The sequence below is a fragment of the Phalangium opilio genome, unplaced genomic scaffold, assembly GCF_054372755.1.
Source record: "Phalangium opilio isolate 3A_F unplaced genomic scaffold, DU_Popi_V2 ptg000019l_1, whole genome shotgun sequence".
Taxonomy (NCBI): Eukaryota; Metazoa; Arthropoda; class Arachnida; order Opiliones; family Phalangiidae; genus Phalangium; species Phalangium opilio.
In genome coordinates this window covers 3,888,818-3,904,699 of record NW_028324152.1, presented here as the reverse complement: position 1 = coordinate 3,904,699, position 15,882 = coordinate 3,888,818, and the positions used below count along the sequence as shown (strand labels likewise).

Below are 15,882 nucleotides of genomic sequence, written 5' to 3'. Positions count from 1 at the left end.
CTTTGGATATGTTATAGTACTCTTTGCTCCCCATACAAGGATACTTTAAACTTGAGGCTACCTCAATATCGTCGTCAACTTATTTTTTGTCTCACTTATTGTTAGAAGGTTACTTTTGATTTTTGAAAATAAACTTTGCAGGCTCGTAACTCTGTTTCTACTGGAGATACGGGGATGTCCTTTGAGTATGTTATAGTCCAATTTGTCCCCCATCTAACCATACTAAAAACATTGAGCTACGACAAACAGGGGCCGAGTAATTAAGCTAAACGTAAACAAACAACCCGTCCATAGGAAATGCATTAGACTATACTTTGCAGGAAAATAACTCTGTGTCTACTAGAGATACGGGGATGTCCTTAGGATGTGATATAGTCCAAATTGTCCCCCATCTAACTATACTAAAAACATTGACAATAACAAAAAGAAAACATGTTTGCTTTTTTCATATCTATTAAAATTTAAAAGAGGAAAAAAAAGTGAAAAAACCAACGGCACGCAGTGTTCCTAAGTGGTCTCCCTCCCAAGTAGTGACTGCGCTCGACGCCGCTTAACTTCGGTTACCGGACGAGAACCGGTGTATACAGCTTGATATGGCCGTTGCCGAGAGTGCTTGTTAATAATTTGAATTTAATTAACTTTCATCTTTATAAAACAATAACAAAAAGATATGTTTGCTTTTTTCATATCTGGTGGAATTTGAAAGAGGAAACAAAAGTGAAAAAGCAAACGGCACGCAGTATTCCCAAATACTGTATGCGCTCGACGCTGCTTAACTTCGGTGATCGGACGTAAACCGGTGTTTTCAGCGTTACATGGCCGTTGCCGAGAGTGCTAGTTAATAATTCGAATTTAAATTAAGTGAGACAAATTAACCTTCATCATTTTAAAACAATATCAAAAAGAAAACCCGTTTGCTTTTTACATATCTATTGGAATTTAAAAGAGGAAAAAAAAGTGAAAAAGCTAACGGCACGCAGTGTTCCTAAGTGGTCGCCCTCCCAAGTACTGACTGCGCTCGACGCTGCTTAACTTCGGTTATGGGACAAGAATCGGTGTATTCAGCATGATATGGCCGTTTCCGAGAGTGCTAGTTAATAATTTGAATTTAATTAACTTTCATCTTTATAAAACAATAACAAAAAGAAGATATGTTTGCTTTTTTCATATCTGGTGGAATTTCATAGAGGAAACAAAAGTGAAGAAGCAAACGGCACGCAGTATTCCCAAGTACTGACTGCGCTCGACGCTGCTAACGTCGGCGATCGGACGAGAACCGGTGTTCTCAGCGTGATATGGCCGTTGCCGAGAGTGCTAGATAATAATTCGAATTTAAATTAAGTGAGACAAATTAACCTTCATCTTTTTAAAACAATAACAAAAAGAAAATATGTTTGCTTTTTTTCATATCTATTGGAATTTAAAAGAGGAAAAAAAAGTGAAAAAGCCAACGGCACGCAGTGTTCCTAAGTGGTCTCCCTCCCAAGTAGTGACTGCGCTCGACGCTGCTTAACTTCGGTTATCGGACGAGAACCGGTGTATTCAGCGTGATATGGCCGTTGCCGAGAGTGCTACTTAATAATTTGAATTTAATTAACTTTCATCTTTATAAAACAATAACAAAAAAGAAGATATGTTTGCTTTTTTCATATCTGGTGGAATTTGAAAGAGGAAACAAAAGTGAAAAAGCCAACGGCACGCAGTATTCCCAAGTACTGTATGCGCTCGACGCTGCTTAACTTCGGTGAACGGACGTGAACCGGTGTTTTCAGCGTTATATGGCCGTTGCCGAGAGTGCTAGTTAATAATTCGAATTTAAATTAAGTGAGACAAATTAACCTTCATCATTTTAAAACAATAACAAAAAGAAAACCTGTTTGCTTTTTACATATCTATTAAAATTTAAAAGAGGAAAAAAAGTGAAAAAGCCAACGGCACGCAGTGATCCTAAGTGGTCTCCCTCCCAAGTAATGACTGCGCTCGACGCTGCTTAACTTCGGTTATGGGACGAGAATCGGTGTATTCAGCGTGATATGGCCGTTTCCGAGAGTGCTAGTTAATAATTTGAATTTAATTAACTTTCATCTTTATAAAACAATAACAAAAAGAAGATATGTTTGCTTTTTTCATATCTGGTGGAATTTGAAAGAGGAAACAAAAGTGAAAAAGCAAACGGCACGCAGTATTCCCAAGTACTGACTGCGCTCGACGCTGCTAACGTCGGCGATCGGACGAGAACCGGTGTTCTCAGCGTGATATGGCCGTTGCCGAGAGTGCTAGATAGTAATTCGAATTTAAATTAAGTGAGACAAATTAACCTTCATCTTTTTAAAACAATAACAAAAAGAAAATATGTTTGCTTTTTTTCATATCTATTGGAATTTAAAAGAGGAAAAAAAAGTGAAAAAGCCAACGGCACGCAGTGTTCCTAAGTGGTCTCCCTCCCAAGTAGTGACTGCGCTCGACGCCGCTTAACTTCGGTTATCGGACGAGAACCGGTGTATTCAGCGTGATATGGCCGTTGCCGAGAGTGCAAGTTAATAATTTGAATTTAATTAACTTTCATCTTTATAAAACAATAACAAAAAGATATGTTTGCTTTTTTCATATCTGGTGGAAGGGAAAAAACAAACGGCACGCAGTATTCCCAAATACTGTATGCGCTCGACGCTGCTTAACTTCGGTGATCGGACGTAAACCGGTGTTTTCAGCGTTATATGGCCGTTGCCGAGAGTGCTAGTTAATAATTCGAATTTAAATTAAGTGAGACAAATTAACCTTCATCATTTTAAAACAATAACAAAAAGAAAACCTGTTTGCTTTTTACATATCTATTAAAATTTAAAAGAGGAAAAAAAAGTGAAAAAGCCAACGGCACGCAGTGTTCCTAAGTGGTCTCCCTCCAAAGTAACGACTGCGCTCGACGCAGCTTAACTTCGGTTATCGGACGAAAATCGGTGTATTCAGCGAGATATGGCCGTTGCCGAGAGTGCTAGTTAATAATTTGAATTTAATTAACTTTCATCTTTATAAAACAATAACAAAAAGAAGATATGTTTGCTTTTTTCATATCTGGTGGAATTTGAAAGAGGAACCAAAAGTGAAAAAGCAAACGGCACGCAGTATTCCCAAGTACTGACTGCGCTCGACGCTGCTAACGTCGGCGATCGGACGAGAACCGGTGTTCTCAGCGTGATATGGCCGTTGCCGAGAGTGCTAGTTAATAATTTGAATTTAATTAACTTTCATCTTTATAAAACAATAACAAAAAGAAGATATGTTTGCTTTTTTCATATCTGGTGGAATTTGAAAGAGGAAACAAAAGTGAAAAAGCAAACGGCACGCAGTATTCCCAAGTACTGACTGCGCTCGACGCTGGTAACGTCGGCGATCGGACGAGAACCGGTGTTCTCAGCGTGATATGGCCGTTGCCGAGAGTGCTAGATAGTAATTCGAATTTAAATTAAGTGAGACAAATTAACCTTCATCTTTTTAAAACAATAACAAAAAGAAAATATGTTTGCTTTTTTTCATATCTATTGGAATTTAAAAGAGGAAAAAAAAGTGAAAAAGCTAACGGCACGCAGTGTTCCTAAGTGGTCTCAATCCCAAGTAGTGACTGCGCTCGACGCCGCTTAACTTCGGTTATCGGACGAGAACCGGTGTATTCAGCGTGATATGGCCGTTGCCGAGAGTGCTAGTTAATAATTTGAATTTAATTAACTTTCATCTTTATAAAACAATAACAAAAAGATATGTTTGCTTTTTTCATATCTGGTGGAAGGGAAAAAACAAACGGCACGCAGTATTCCCAAATACTGTATGCGCTCGACGCTGCTTAACTTCGGTGATCGGACGTAAACCGGTGTTTTCAGCGTTATATGGCCGTTGCCGAGAGTGCTAGTTAATAATTCGAATTTAAATTAAGTGAGACAAATTAACCTTCATCATTTTAAAACAATAACAAAAAGAAAACCTGTTTGCTTTTTACATATCTATTAAAATTTAAAAGAGGAAAAAAAAGTGAAAAAGCCAACGGCACGCAGTGTTCCTAAGTGGTCTCCCTCCAAAGTAACGACTGCGCTCGACGCAGCTTAACTTCGGTTATCGGACGAAAATCGGTGTATTCAGCGAGATATGGCCGTTGCCGAGAGTGCTAGTTAATAATTTGAATTTAATTAACTTTCATCTTTATAAAACAATAACAAAAAGAAGATATGTTTGCTTTTTTCATATCTGGTGGAATTTGAAAGAGGAACCAAAAGTGAAAAAGCAAACGGCACGCAGTATTCCCAAGTACTGACTGCGCTCGAAGCTGCTAACGTCGGCGATCGGACGAGAACCGGTGTTCTCAGCGTGATATGGCCGTTGCCGAGAGTGCTAGTTAATAATTTGAATTTAATTAACCTTCATCTTTATAAAACAATAACAAAAATAAGATATGTTTGCTTTTTTCATATCTGGTGGAATTTAAAAGAGGAAACAAAAGTGAAAAAGCCAACGGCACGCAGTATACCCAAGTACTGTATGCGCTCGACGCTGCTTAACTTCGTTGATCGGACGTGAACCGGTGTTTTCAGCGTGATATGGCCGTTGCCGAGAGTGCTAGTTAATAATTCGAATTTAAATTAAGTGAGACAAATTAACCTTCATCATTTTAAAACAATAACAAAAAGAAAACCTGTTTGCTTTTTACATATCTATTGGAATTTAAAAGAGGAAAAAAAAGTGAAAAAGCTAACGGCACGCAGTGTTCCTAAGTGGTCGCCCTCCCAAGCACTGACTGCGCTCGACGCTGCTTAATTTCGGTTATCGGACGAGAACCGGTGTATTCAGCGTGATATGGCCGTTGCCGAGAGTGCTAGTTAATAATTTGAATTTAATTAACCTTCATCTTTATAAAACAATAACAAAAATAAGATATGTTTGCTTTTTTCATATCTGGTGGAATTTGAAAGAGGAACCAAAAGTGAAAAAGCAAACGGCACGCAGTATTCCCAAGTACTGACTGCGCTCGAAGCTGCTAACGTCGGCGATCGGACGAGAACCGGTGTTCTCAGCGTGATATGGCCGTTGCCGAGAGTGCTAGTTAATAATTTGAATTTAATTAACCTTCATCTTTATAAAACAATAACAAAAATAAGATATGTTTGCTTTTTTCATATCTGGTGGAATTTAAAAGAGGAAACAAAAGTGAAAAAGCCAACGGCACGCAGTATTCCCAAGTACTGTATGCGCTCGACGCTGCTTAACTTCGGTGATCGGACGTGAACCGGTGTTTTCAGCGTGATATGGCCGTTGCCGAGAGTGCTAGTTAATAATTCGAATTTAAATTAAGTGAGACAAATTAACCTTCATCATTTTAAAACAATAACAAAAAGAAAACCTGTTTGCTTTTTACATATCTATTGGAATTTAAAAGAGGAAAAAAAAGTGAAAAAGCTAACGGCACGCAGTGTTCCTAAGTGGTCGCCCTCCCAAGTACTGACTGCGCTCGAAGCTGCTAACGTCGGCGATCGGACGAGAACCGGTGTTCTCAGCGTGATATGGCCGTTGCCGAGAGTGCTAGTTAATAATTTGAATTTAATTAACCTTCATCTTTATAAAACAATAACAAAAATAAGATATGTTTGCTTTTTTCATATCTGGTGGAATTTAAAAGAGGAAACAAAAGTGAAAAAGCCAACGGCACGCAGTATTCCCAAGTACTGTATGCGCTCGACGCTGCTTAACTTCGGTGATCGGACGTGAACCGGTGTTTTCAGCGTGATATGGCCGTTGCCGAGAGTGCTAGTTAATAATTCGAATTTAAATTAAGTGAGACAAATTAACCTTCATCATTTTAAAACAATAACAAAAAGAAAACCTGTTTGCTTTTTACATATCTATTAAAATTTAAAAGAGGAAAAAAAAGTGAAAAAGCCAACGGCACGCAGTGTTCCTAAGTGGTCTCCCTCCAAAGTAACGACTGCGCTCGACGCAGCTTAACTTCGGTTATCGGACGAAAATCGGTGTATTCAGCGAGATATGGCCGTTGCCGAGAGTGCTAGTTAATAATTTGAATTTAATTAACTTTCATCTTTATAAAACAATAACAAAAAGAAGATATGTTTGCTTTTTTCATATCTGGTGGAATTTGAAAGAGGAACCAAAAGTGAAAAAGCAAACGGCACGCAGTATTCCCAAGTACTGACTGCGCTCGACGCTGCTAACGTCGGCGATCGGACGAGAACCGGTGTTCTCAGCGTGATATGGCCGTTGCCGAGAGTGCTAGTTAATAATTTGAATTTAATTAACCTTCATCTTTATAAAACAATAACAAAAATAAGATATGTTTGCTTTTTTCATATCTAGTGGAATTTAAAAGAGGAAACAAAAGTGAAAAAGCCAACGGCACGCAGTATTCCCAAGTACTGTATGCGCTCGACGCTGCTTAACTTCGGTGATTGGACGTGAACCGGTGTTTTCAGCGTGATATGGCCGTTGCCGAGAGTGCTAGTTAATAATTCGAATTTAAATTAAGTGAGACAAATTAACCTTCATCATTTTAAAACAATAACAAAAAGAAAACCTGTTTGCTTTTTACATATCTATTGGAATTTAAAAGAGGAAAAAAAAGTGAAAAAGCTAACGGCACGCAGTGTTCCTAAGTGGTCGCCCTCCCAAGTACTGACTGCGCTCGACGCTGCTTAATTTCGGTTATCGGACGAGAACCGGTGTATTCAGCGTGATATGGCCGTTGCCGAGAGTGCTAGTTAATAATTTGAATTTAATTAACCTTCATCTTTATAAAACAATAACAAAAAGAAGATATGTTTGCTTTTTTCATATCTGGTGGAATTTAAAAGAGGAAACAAAAGTGAAAAAGCCAACGGCACGCAGTATTCCCAAGTACTGTATGCGCTCGACGCTGCTTAACTTCGGTGATCGGACGTGAACCGGTGTTTTTAGCGTGATATGGCCGTTGCCGAGAGTGCTAGTTAATAATTCGAATTTAAATTAAGTGAGACAAATTAACCTTCATCATTTTAAAACAATAACAAAAAGAAAACATGTTTGCTTTTTTCATATCTATTAAAATTTAAAAGAGGAAAAAAAAGTGAAAAAGCCAACGGCACGCAGTGTTGCTAAGTGGTCTCCCTCCCAAGTGGTGACTGCGCTCGACGCTGCTTAACTTTGGTTATCGGACGAGAACCGGTGTATTCAGCGTGATATGGCCGTTGCCGAGAGTGCTGGTTAATTATTTGAATTTAATTAACTTTCATCTTTATAAAACAATAACAAAAAAGAAGATATGTTTGCTTTTTTCATATCTGGTGGAATTTGAAAGAGGAAACAAAAGTGAAAAAGCCAACGGCACGCAGTATTCCCAAGTACTGTATGCGCTCGACGCTGCTTAACTTCGGTGAACGGACGTGAACCGGTGTTTTCAGCGTGATATGGCCGTTGCCGAGAGTGCTAGTTAATAATTCGAATTTAAATTAAGTGAGACAAATTAACCTTCATCATTTTAAAACAATAACAAAAAGAAAACATGTTTGCTTTTATCATATCTATTAAAATTTAGAAGAGGAAAAAAAAGTGAAAAAGCCAACGGCACGCAGTGTTGCTAAGTGGTCTCCCTCCCAAGTAGTGACTGCGCTCGACGCTGCTTAACTTTGGTTATCGGACGAGAACCGGTGTATTCAGCGTGATATGGCCGTTGCCGAGAGTGCTGGTTAATAATTTGAATTTAATTAACTTTCATCTTTATAAAACAATAACAAAAAAGAAGATATGTTTGCTTTTTTCATATCTGGTGGAATTTGAAAGAGGAAACAAAAGTGAAAAAGCCAACGGCACGCAGTATTCCCAAGTACTGTATGCGCTCGACGCTGCTTAACTTCGGTGAACGGACGTGAACCGGTGTTTTCAGCGTGATATGGCCGTTGCCGAGAGTGCTAGTTAATAATTCGAATTTAAATTAAGTGAGACAAATTAACGTTCATCATTTTAAAACAATAACAAAAAGAAAACCTGTTTGCTATTTACATATCAATTAAAATTTAAAAGAGGAAAAAAAAGTGAAAAAGCCAACGGCACGCAGTGATCCTAAGTGGTCTCCCTCCCAAGTAATGACTGCGCTCGACGCTGCTTAACTTCGGTTATGGGACGAGAACCGGTGTATTCAGCGTGATATGGCCGTTTCCGAGAGTGGCAGTTAATAATTTGAATTTAATTAACTTTCATCTTTATAAAACAAAAAAAAAAGAAGATATGTTTGCTTTTTTCATATCGGGTGGAATTTAAAAGAGGAAACAAAAGTGAAAAAGCCAACGGCACGCAGTATTCCCAAGTACTGACTGCGCTCGACGCTGCTAACGTCGGCGATCGGACGAGTACCGGTGTTTTCTGCGTGATATTACCGTTGCCGAGAGTGCAAGATAATAATTCGAATTTAAATTAAGTGAGACAAATTATCCTTCATCTTTTTAAAACTATAACAAAAAGAAAATATGTTTGCTTTTTTCATATCTATAGGAATTTAAAAGAGGAATAAAAAGTGAAAAAGCTAACGGCACGCAGTGTTCCTAAGTGGTCGCCCTCCCAAGTACTGACTGCGCTCGACGCTGCTTAACTTCGTTGATCGGACGAGAACCGGTGTATTCAGCGTGATATGGTCGTTGCCGAGAGTGCTACTTAATAATTCGAATTTAAATTAAGTGAGACAAATTAACCTTCATCATTTTAAAACAATAACAAAAAAACATGTTTGCTTTTTTCATATCTATTAAAATTTAAAAGAGAAAAAAAAAGTGAAAAAATCAACGGCACGCAGTGTTCCTAAGTGGAATCCCTCCCAAGTACTGACTGCGCTCGACGCTGCTTAACTTCGTTGATCGGACGAGAATCGGTGTATTCAGCGTGATATGGTCGTTGCCGAGAGTGCTAGTTAATAATTTGAATTAAATTAACCTTCATCTATATAAAACAATAACAAAAAGAAGATATGTTTGCTTTTTTCATATCTATTGGAATTTAAAAGAGGAAAAAAAAGTGAAAAAGCCAACGGCACGCAGTGTTCCTAAGTGGTCTCACTCCCAAGTACTGTATGCGCTCGACGCTGCTCAACTTCGGTGATCGGACGAGAACCGGTGTTTTCAGCGTGATATGGCCGTTGCCGAGAGTGCTAGTTAATAATTCGAATTTAAATTAAGTGAGACAAATTAACCTTCATCATTTTAAAACAATAAGAAAAAGAAAACATGTTTGCTTTTTTCATATCTATTAAAATTTAAAAGAGGAAAAAAAAGTGAAAAAGCCAACGGCACGCAGTGTTCCTAAGTGGTCTCCCTCCCAAGTAGTGACTGCGCTCGACGCTGCTTAACTTCGGTTATCGGACGAGAACCGGTGTTTTCAGCGTGATATGGCCGTTGCCGAGAGTGATAGTTAATAATTTGAATTTAATTAACTTTCATCTTTATAAAACAAAAAAAAGAAGATATGTTTGCTTTTTTCATATCGGGTGGAATTTAAAAGAGGAAACAAAAGTGAAAAAGCCAACGGCACGCAGTATTCCCAAGTACTGACTGCGCTCGACGCTGCTAACGTCGGCGATCGGACGAGTACCGGTGTTCTCTGCGTGATATGGCCGTTGCCGAGAGTGCAAGATAATAATTCGAATTTAAATTAAGTGAGACAAATTATCCTTCATCTTTTTAAAACTATAACAAAAAGAAAATATGTTTGCTTTTTTCATATCTATTGGAATTTAAAAGAGGAATAAAAAGTGAAAAAGCTAACGGCACGCAGTGTTCCTAAGTGGTCGCCCTCCCAAGTACTGACTGCGCTCGACGCTGCTTAACTTCGTTGATCGGACGAGAACCGGTGTATTCAGCGTGATATGGTCGTTGCCGAGAGTGCTAGTTAATAATTCGAATTTAAATTAAGTGAGACAAATTAACCTTCATCATTTTAAAACAATAACAAAAAAAAACATGTTTGCTTTTTTCATATCTATTAAAATTTAAAAGAGAAAAAAAAAGAGAAAAAATCAACGGCACGCAGTGTTCCTAAGTGGAATCCCTCCCAAGTACTGACTGCACTCGACGCTGCTTAACTTCGTTGATCGGCCGAGAACCGGTGTATTCAGCGTGATATGGTCGTTGCCGAGAGTGCTAGTTAATAATTTGAATTAAATTAACCTTCATCTATATAAAACAATAACAAAAAGAAGATATGTTTGCTTTTTTCATATCTATTGGAATTTAAAAGAGGAAAAAAAAGTGAAAAAGCCAACGGCACGCAGTGTTCCTAAGTGGTCTCACTCCCAAGTACTGTATGCGCTCGACGCTGCTCAACTTCGGTGATCGGACGAGAACCGGTGTTTTCAGCGTGATATGGCCGTTGCCGAGAGTGCTAGTTAATAATTCGAATTTAAATTAATTGAGACAAATTAACCTTCATCATTTTAAAACAATAAGAAAAAGAAAACATGTTTGCTTTTTTCATATCTATTAAAATTTAAAAGAGGAAAAAAAAGTGAAAAAGCCAACGGCACGCAGTGTTCCTAAGTGGTCTCCCTCCCAAGTAGTGACTGCGCTCGACGCTGCTTAACTTCGGTTATCGGACGAGAACCGGTGTTTTCAGCGTGATATGGCCGTTGCCGAGAGTGATAGTTAATAATTTTAATTTATTTAACCTTTATCTTTATAAAACAATAACAAAAAGAAGATATGTTTGCTTTTTTCATATCTGGTGGAATTTGAAAGAGGAAACAAAAGTGAAAAAGCCAACGGCACGCAGTATTCCCAAGTACTGTATGCGCTCGACGCTGCTTAACTTCGGTGAACGGACGTGAACCGGTGTTTTCAGCGTGATATGGCCGTTGCCGAGAGTGCTAGTTAATAATTCGAATTTAAATTAAGTGAGACAAATTAACGTTCATCATTTTAAAACAATAACAAAAAGAAAACCTGTTTGCTATTTACATATCAATTAAAATTTAAAAGAGGAAAAAAAAGTGAAAAAGCCAACGGCACGCAGTGATCCTAAGTGGTCTCCCTCCCAAGTAATGACTGCGCTCGACGCTGCTTAACTTCGGTTATGGGACGAGAACCGGTGTATTCAGCGTGATATGGCCGTTTCCGAGAGTGGCAGTTAATAATTTGAATTTAATTAACTTTCATCTTTATAAAACAAAAAAAAAGAAGATATGTTTGCTTTTTTCATATCGGGTGGAATTTAAAAGAGGAAACAAAAGTGAAAAAGCCAACGGCACGCAGTATTCCCAAGTACTGACTGCGCTCGACGCTGCTAACGTCGGCGATCGGACGAGTACCGGTGTTTTCTGCGTGATATTACCGTTGCCGAGAGTGCAAGATAATAATTCGAATTTAAATTAAGTGAGACAAATTATCCTTCATCTTTTTAAAACTATAACAAAAAGAAAATATGTTTGCTTTTTTCATATCTATAGGAATTTAAAAGAGGAATAAAAAGTGAAAAAGCTAACGGCACGCAGTGTTCCTAAGTGGTCGCCCTCCCAAGTACTGACTGCGCTCGACGCTGCTTAACTTCGTTGATCGGACGAGAACCGGTGTATTCAGCGTGATATGGTCGTTGCCGAGAGTGCTAGTTAATAATTCGAATTTAAATTAAGTGAGACAAATTAACCTTCATCATTTTAAAACAATAACAAAAAAAAACATGTTTGCTTTTTTCATATCTATTAAAATTTAAAAGAGAAAAAAAAAGAGAAAAAATCAACGGCACGCAGTGTTCCTAAGTGGAATCCCTCCCAAGTACTGACTGCGCTCGACGCTGCTTAACTTCGTTGATCGGCCGAGAACCGGTGTATTCAGCGTGATATGGTCGTTGCCGAGAGTGCTAGTTAATAATTTGAATTAAATTAACCTTCATCTATATAAAACAATAACAAAAAGAAGATATGTTTGCTTTTTTCATATCTATTGGAATTTAAAAGAGGAAAAAAAAGTGAAAAAGCCAACGGCACGCAGTGTTCCTAAGTGGTCTCACTCCCAAGTACTGTATGCGCTCGACGCTGCTCAACTTCGGTGATCGGACGAGAACCGGTGTTTTCAGCGTGATATGGCCGTTGCCGAGAGTGCTAGTTAATAATTCGAATTTAAATTAATTGAGACAAATTAACCTTCATCATTTTAAAACAATAAGAAAAAGAAAACATGTTTGCTTTTTTCATATCTATTAAAATTTAAAAGAGGAAAAAAAAGTGAAAAAGCCAACGGCACGCAGTGTTCCTAAGTGGTCTCCCTCCCAAGTAGTGACTGCGCTCGACGCTGCTTAACTTCGGTTATCGGACGAGAACCGGTGTTTTCAGCGTGATATGGCCGTTGCCGAGAGTGATAGTTAATAATTTGAATTTAATTAACTTTCATCTTTATAAAACAAAAAAAAGAAGATATGTTTGCTTTTTTCATATCGGGTGGAATTTAAAAGAGGAAACAAAAGTGAAAAAGCCAACGGCACGCAGTATTCCCAAGTACTGACTGCGCTCGACGCTGCTAACGTCGGCGATCGGACGAGTACCGGTGTTCTCTGCGTGATATGGCCGTTGCCGAGAGTGCAAGATAATAATTCGAATTTAAATTAAGTGAGACAAATTATCCTTCAACTTTTTAAAACTATAACAAAAAGAAAATATGTTTGCTTTTTTCATATCTATTGGAATTTAAAAGAGGAATAAAAAGTGAAAAAGCTAACGGCACGCAGTGTTCCTAAGTGGTCGCCCTCCCAAGTACTGACTGCGCTCGACGCTGCTTAACTTCGTTGATCGGACGAGAACCGGTGTATTCAGCGTGATATGGTCGTTGCCGAGAGTGCTAGTTAATAATTCGAATTTAAATTAAGTGAGACAAATTAACCTTCATCATTTTAAAACAATAACAAAAAAAAACATGTTTGCTTTTTTCATATCTATTAAAATTTAAAAGAGAAAAAAAAAGAGAAAAAATCAACGGCACGCAGTGTTCCTAAGTGGAATCCCTCCCAAGTACTGACTGCGCTCGACGCTGCTTAACTTCGTTGATCGGCCGAGAACCGGTGTATTCAGCGTGATATGGTCGTTGCCGAGAGTGCTAGTTAATAATTTGAATTAAATTAACCTTCATCTATATAAAACAATAACAAAAAGAAGATATGTTTGCTTTTTTCATATCTATTGGAATTTAAAAGAGGAAAAAAAAGTGAAAAAGTAAACGGCACGCAGTGTTCCTAAGTGGTCTCACTCCCAAGTACTGTATGCGCTCGACGCTGCTCAACTTCGGTGATCGGACGAGAACCGGTGTTTTCAGCGTGATATGGCCGTTGCCGAGAGTGCTAGTTAATAATTCGAATTTAAATTAATTGAGACAAATTAACCTTCATCATTTTAAAACAATAAGAAAAAGAAAACATGTTTGCTTTTTTCATATCTATTAAAATTTAAAAGAGGAAAAAAAAGTGAAAAAGCCAACGGCACGCAGTGTTCCTAAGTGGTCTCCCTCCCAAGTAGTGACTGCGCTCGACGCTGCTTAACTTCGGTTATCGGACGAGAACCGGTGTTTTCAGCGTGATATGGCCGTTGCCGAGAGTGATAGTTAATAATTTTAATTTATTTAACCTTTATCTTTATAAAACAATAACAAAAAGAAGATATGTTTGCTTTTTTCATATCTGGTGGAATTTAAAAGAGGAAACAAAAGTGAAAAAGCCAACGGCACGCAGTATTCCCAAGTACTGTATGCGCTCGACGCTGCTTAACTTCGGTGATCGGACGAGAACCGGTGATTGCAGCGTGATATGGCCGTTGCCGAGAGTGCTAGTTAATAATTCGAATTTAAATGAAGTGAGACAAATTAACCTTCATCTTTATAAAACAAAAAAAAAAGAAGATATGTTTGCTTTTTTCATATCGGGTGGAATTTAAAAGAGGAAACAAAAGTGAAAAAGCCAACGGCACGCAGTATTCCCTGGTACTGACTGCGCTCGACGCTGCTAACGTCTGCGATCGGACGAGTACCGGTGTTCTCTGCGTGATATGGCCGTTGCCGAGAGTGCTAGATAATAATTCGAATTTATATTAAGTGAGACAAATTATCCTTCATCTTTTTAAAACAATAACAAAAAGAAAATATGTTTGCTTTTTTCATATCTATTGAAATTTAAAAGAGAAAAAAAAAATGAAAAAATCAACGGCACGCAGTGTTCCTAAGAGGTCTCCCTCCCAAGTAGTGACTGCGCTCGGCGCTGCTTAACTTCGGTGATCGGACGAGAACCGGTGTATTCAGCGTGATATGGTCGTTGCCGAGAGAGCTAGTTAATAATTTGAATTTAATTAACCTTCATCTTTATAAAACAATAACAAAAAGAAGATATGTTTGCTTTTTTCATATATATTGGAATTTAAAAGAGGAAAAAAAAGTGAAAAAGCCAACGGCACGCTGTATTCCCAAGTACTGACTGCGCTCGACCCTGCTAACGTCGGCGATCGGACGAGAATCGGTGTTCTCAGCGTGATATGGCCGTTGCCGAGAGTGCTAGTTAATAATTCGAATTTAAATTAAGTGAGACAAATTAACCTTCATCATTTTGAAACAATAACAAAAAGAAAACATGTTTGCTTTTTTCATATCTATTAAAATTTAAAAGAGGAAAAAAAAGTGAAAAAGCCAACGGCACGCAGTGTTCCTAAGTGGTCTCCCTCCCAAGTACTGACTGCGCTCGACGCTTCTTTACTTCGGTTATCGGACGAGAACCGGTGTATTCAGCGTGTTATGGCCGTTGCCGAGAGTGCTAGTTAATAATTTGAATTTAATTAACTTTCATCTTTAAAAAACAATTACAAAAAGAAGATATGTTTGCTTTTTTCATATCTGGTGGAATTTGAAAGAGGAAACAAAAGTGAAAAAGCCAAAGGCACGCAGTATTCCCAAGTACTGTATGCGCTCGACGCTGCTTAACTTCAGTGATCGGACGAGAACCGGTGTTTTCAGCGTGATATGGCCGTTGCCGAGAGTGATAGTTAATAATTTTAATTTATTTAACCTTTATCTTTATAAAACAATAACAAAAAGAAGATATGTTTGCTTTTTTCATATCTGGTGGAATTTAAAAGAGGAAACAAAAGTGAAAAAGCCAACGGCACGCAGTATTCCCAAGTACTGACTGCGCTCGACGCTGCTAACGTCGGCGATCGGACGAGAACCGGTGTTCTCAGCGTGATATGGCCGTTGCCGAGAGTGCTAGTTAAAAATTCGAATTTAAATTAAGTGAGACAAATTAAACTTCATCATTTTAAAACAATAACAAAAAAACATGTTTGCTTTTTCATATCTATTAAAATTTAAAAGAGGAAAAAAAAAGTGAAAAAATCAACGGCACGCAGTGTTCCTAAGTGGTCTCCCTCCCAAGTACTGACTGCGCTCGACGCTGCTTAACTTCGGTTATCGGAGGAGAAGCGGTGTATTCAGCGTGATATGGCCGTTGCCGAGAGTGCTAGTTAATAATTTGAATTTAATTAACTTTCATCTTTATAAAACAATAACAAAAAAAGATATGTTTGCTTTTTTCATATCGGGTGGAATTTAAAAGAGAAAACAAAAGTGAAAAACCAACGGCACGCAGTATTCCCAAGTACTGTATGCGCTCGACGCTGCTTAACTTCGGTGATCGGACGAGAACCGGTGTTTTCAGCATGATATGGCCGTTGCCGAGAGTGATAGTTAATAATTTTAATTTATTTAACCTTTATCTTTATAAAACAATAACAAAAAGAAGATATGTTTGCTTTTTTCATATCTGGTGGAATTTAAAAGAGGAAACAAAAGTGAAAAAGCCAACGGCACGCAGTATTCCCAAGTACTGACTGCGCTCGACGCTGCT

At 38.2% G+C, this 15,882-nt stretch overlaps 43 pseudogenes; all 43 read right to left on the bottom strand.

Moving 5' to 3' along the window:
- Positions 1-486: 486 nt before the first annotated feature.
- On the bottom strand, positions 487-605 carry LOC149700190 (5S ribosomal RNA; annotated as a pseudogene).
- A 359-nt stretch (positions 606-964) lies between these two features.
- On the bottom strand, positions 965-1,083 carry LOC149700189 (5S ribosomal RNA; annotated as a pseudogene).
- Positions 1,084-1,445: 362 nt separating this feature from the next.
- On the bottom strand, positions 1,446-1,564 carry LOC149700188 (5S ribosomal RNA; annotated as a pseudogene).
- An 843-nt stretch (positions 1,565-2,407) lies between these two features.
- Positions 2,408-2,526, bottom strand: LOC149700187 (5S ribosomal RNA; annotated as a pseudogene).
- Positions 2,527-2,866: 340 nt separating this feature from the next.
- LOC149700186 (5S ribosomal RNA) lies at positions 2,867-2,985 on the bottom strand (annotated as a pseudogene).
- A 586-nt stretch (positions 2,986-3,571) lies between these two features.
- LOC149700185 (5S ribosomal RNA) lies at positions 3,572-3,690 on the bottom strand (annotated as a pseudogene).
- Positions 3,691-4,030: 340 nt separating this feature from the next.
- Positions 4,031-4,149, bottom strand: LOC149700184 (5S ribosomal RNA; annotated as a pseudogene).
- A 586-nt stretch (positions 4,150-4,735) lies between these two features.
- On the bottom strand, positions 4,736-4,854 carry LOC149700183 (5S ribosomal RNA; annotated as a pseudogene).
- A 346-nt stretch (positions 4,855-5,200) lies between these two features.
- LOC149700182 (5S ribosomal RNA) lies at positions 5,201-5,303 on the bottom strand (annotated as a pseudogene).
- A 137-nt stretch (positions 5,304-5,440) lies between these two features.
- On the bottom strand, positions 5,441-5,558 carry LOC149700181 (5S ribosomal RNA; annotated as a pseudogene).
- Positions 5,559-5,680: 122 nt separating this feature from the next.
- On the bottom strand, positions 5,681-5,783 carry LOC149700180 (5S ribosomal RNA; annotated as a pseudogene).
- A 137-nt stretch (positions 5,784-5,920) lies between these two features.
- Positions 5,921-6,039, bottom strand: LOC149700179 (5S ribosomal RNA; annotated as a pseudogene).
- A 346-nt stretch (positions 6,040-6,385) lies between these two features.
- On the bottom strand, positions 6,386-6,488 carry LOC149700178 (5S ribosomal RNA; annotated as a pseudogene).
- Positions 6,489-6,625: 137 nt separating this feature from the next.
- On the bottom strand, positions 6,626-6,744 carry LOC149700177 (5S ribosomal RNA; annotated as a pseudogene).
- Positions 6,745-6,866: 122 nt separating this feature from the next.
- On the bottom strand, positions 6,867-6,969 carry LOC149700176 (5S ribosomal RNA; annotated as a pseudogene).
- Positions 6,970-7,106: 137 nt separating this feature from the next.
- On the bottom strand, positions 7,107-7,225 carry LOC149700175 (5S ribosomal RNA; annotated as a pseudogene).
- A 123-nt stretch (positions 7,226-7,348) lies between these two features.
- LOC149700174 (5S ribosomal RNA) lies at positions 7,349-7,451 on the bottom strand (annotated as a pseudogene).
- A 137-nt stretch (positions 7,452-7,588) lies between these two features.
- On the bottom strand, positions 7,589-7,707 carry LOC149700173 (5S ribosomal RNA; annotated as a pseudogene).
- A 123-nt stretch (positions 7,708-7,830) lies between these two features.
- On the bottom strand, positions 7,831-7,933 carry LOC149700172 (5S ribosomal RNA; annotated as a pseudogene).
- Positions 7,934-8,070: 137 nt separating this feature from the next.
- Positions 8,071-8,189, bottom strand: LOC149700171 (5S ribosomal RNA; annotated as a pseudogene).
- Positions 8,190-8,549: 360 nt separating this feature from the next.
- Positions 8,550-8,668, bottom strand: LOC149700170 (5S ribosomal RNA; annotated as a pseudogene).
- Positions 8,669-8,802: 134 nt separating this feature from the next.
- Positions 8,803-8,921, bottom strand: LOC149700169 (5S ribosomal RNA; annotated as a pseudogene).
- Positions 8,922-9,043: 122 nt separating this feature from the next.
- LOC149700168 (5S ribosomal RNA) lies at positions 9,044-9,162 on the bottom strand (annotated as a pseudogene).
- A 137-nt stretch (positions 9,163-9,299) lies between these two features.
- On the bottom strand, positions 9,300-9,418 carry LOC149700167 (5S ribosomal RNA; annotated as a pseudogene).
- A 358-nt stretch (positions 9,419-9,776) lies between these two features.
- LOC149700166 (5S ribosomal RNA) lies at positions 9,777-9,895 on the bottom strand (annotated as a pseudogene).
- A 136-nt stretch (positions 9,896-10,031) lies between these two features.
- On the bottom strand, positions 10,032-10,150 carry LOC149700165 (5S ribosomal RNA; annotated as a pseudogene).
- Positions 10,151-10,272: 122 nt separating this feature from the next.
- Positions 10,273-10,391, bottom strand: LOC149700164 (5S ribosomal RNA; annotated as a pseudogene).
- Positions 10,392-10,528: 137 nt separating this feature from the next.
- Positions 10,529-10,647, bottom strand: LOC149700163 (5S ribosomal RNA; annotated as a pseudogene).
- A 122-nt stretch (positions 10,648-10,769) lies between these two features.
- Positions 10,770-10,872, bottom strand: LOC149700162 (5S ribosomal RNA; annotated as a pseudogene).
- A 137-nt stretch (positions 10,873-11,009) lies between these two features.
- Positions 11,010-11,128, bottom strand: LOC149700161 (5S ribosomal RNA; annotated as a pseudogene).
- A 359-nt stretch (positions 11,129-11,487) lies between these two features.
- On the bottom strand, positions 11,488-11,606 carry LOC149700160 (5S ribosomal RNA; annotated as a pseudogene).
- A 136-nt stretch (positions 11,607-11,742) lies between these two features.
- On the bottom strand, positions 11,743-11,861 carry LOC149700159 (5S ribosomal RNA; annotated as a pseudogene).
- Positions 11,862-11,983: 122 nt separating this feature from the next.
- On the bottom strand, positions 11,984-12,102 carry LOC149700158 (5S ribosomal RNA; annotated as a pseudogene).
- A 137-nt stretch (positions 12,103-12,239) lies between these two features.
- Positions 12,240-12,358, bottom strand: LOC149700157 (5S ribosomal RNA; annotated as a pseudogene).
- Positions 12,359-12,716: 358 nt separating this feature from the next.
- On the bottom strand, positions 12,717-12,835 carry LOC149700156 (5S ribosomal RNA; annotated as a pseudogene).
- A 136-nt stretch (positions 12,836-12,971) lies between these two features.
- Positions 12,972-13,090, bottom strand: LOC149700155 (5S ribosomal RNA; annotated as a pseudogene).
- Positions 13,091-13,212: 122 nt separating this feature from the next.
- Positions 13,213-13,331, bottom strand: LOC149700154 (5S ribosomal RNA; annotated as a pseudogene).
- Positions 13,332-13,468: 137 nt separating this feature from the next.
- LOC149700153 (5S ribosomal RNA) lies at positions 13,469-13,587 on the bottom strand (annotated as a pseudogene).
- A 122-nt stretch (positions 13,588-13,709) lies between these two features.
- On the bottom strand, positions 13,710-13,812 carry LOC149700152 (5S ribosomal RNA; annotated as a pseudogene).
- A 375-nt stretch (positions 13,813-14,187) lies between these two features.
- LOC149700151 (5S ribosomal RNA) lies at positions 14,188-14,306 on the bottom strand (annotated as a pseudogene).
- Positions 14,307-14,667: 361 nt separating this feature from the next.
- LOC149700150 (5S ribosomal RNA) lies at positions 14,668-14,786 on the bottom strand (annotated as a pseudogene).
- Positions 14,787-15,369: 583 nt separating this feature from the next.
- On the bottom strand, positions 15,370-15,488 carry LOC149700149 (5S ribosomal RNA; annotated as a pseudogene).
- A 120-nt stretch (positions 15,489-15,608) lies between these two features.
- On the bottom strand, positions 15,609-15,711 carry LOC149700148 (5S ribosomal RNA; annotated as a pseudogene).
- Positions 15,712-15,882: the final 171 nt, after the last annotated feature.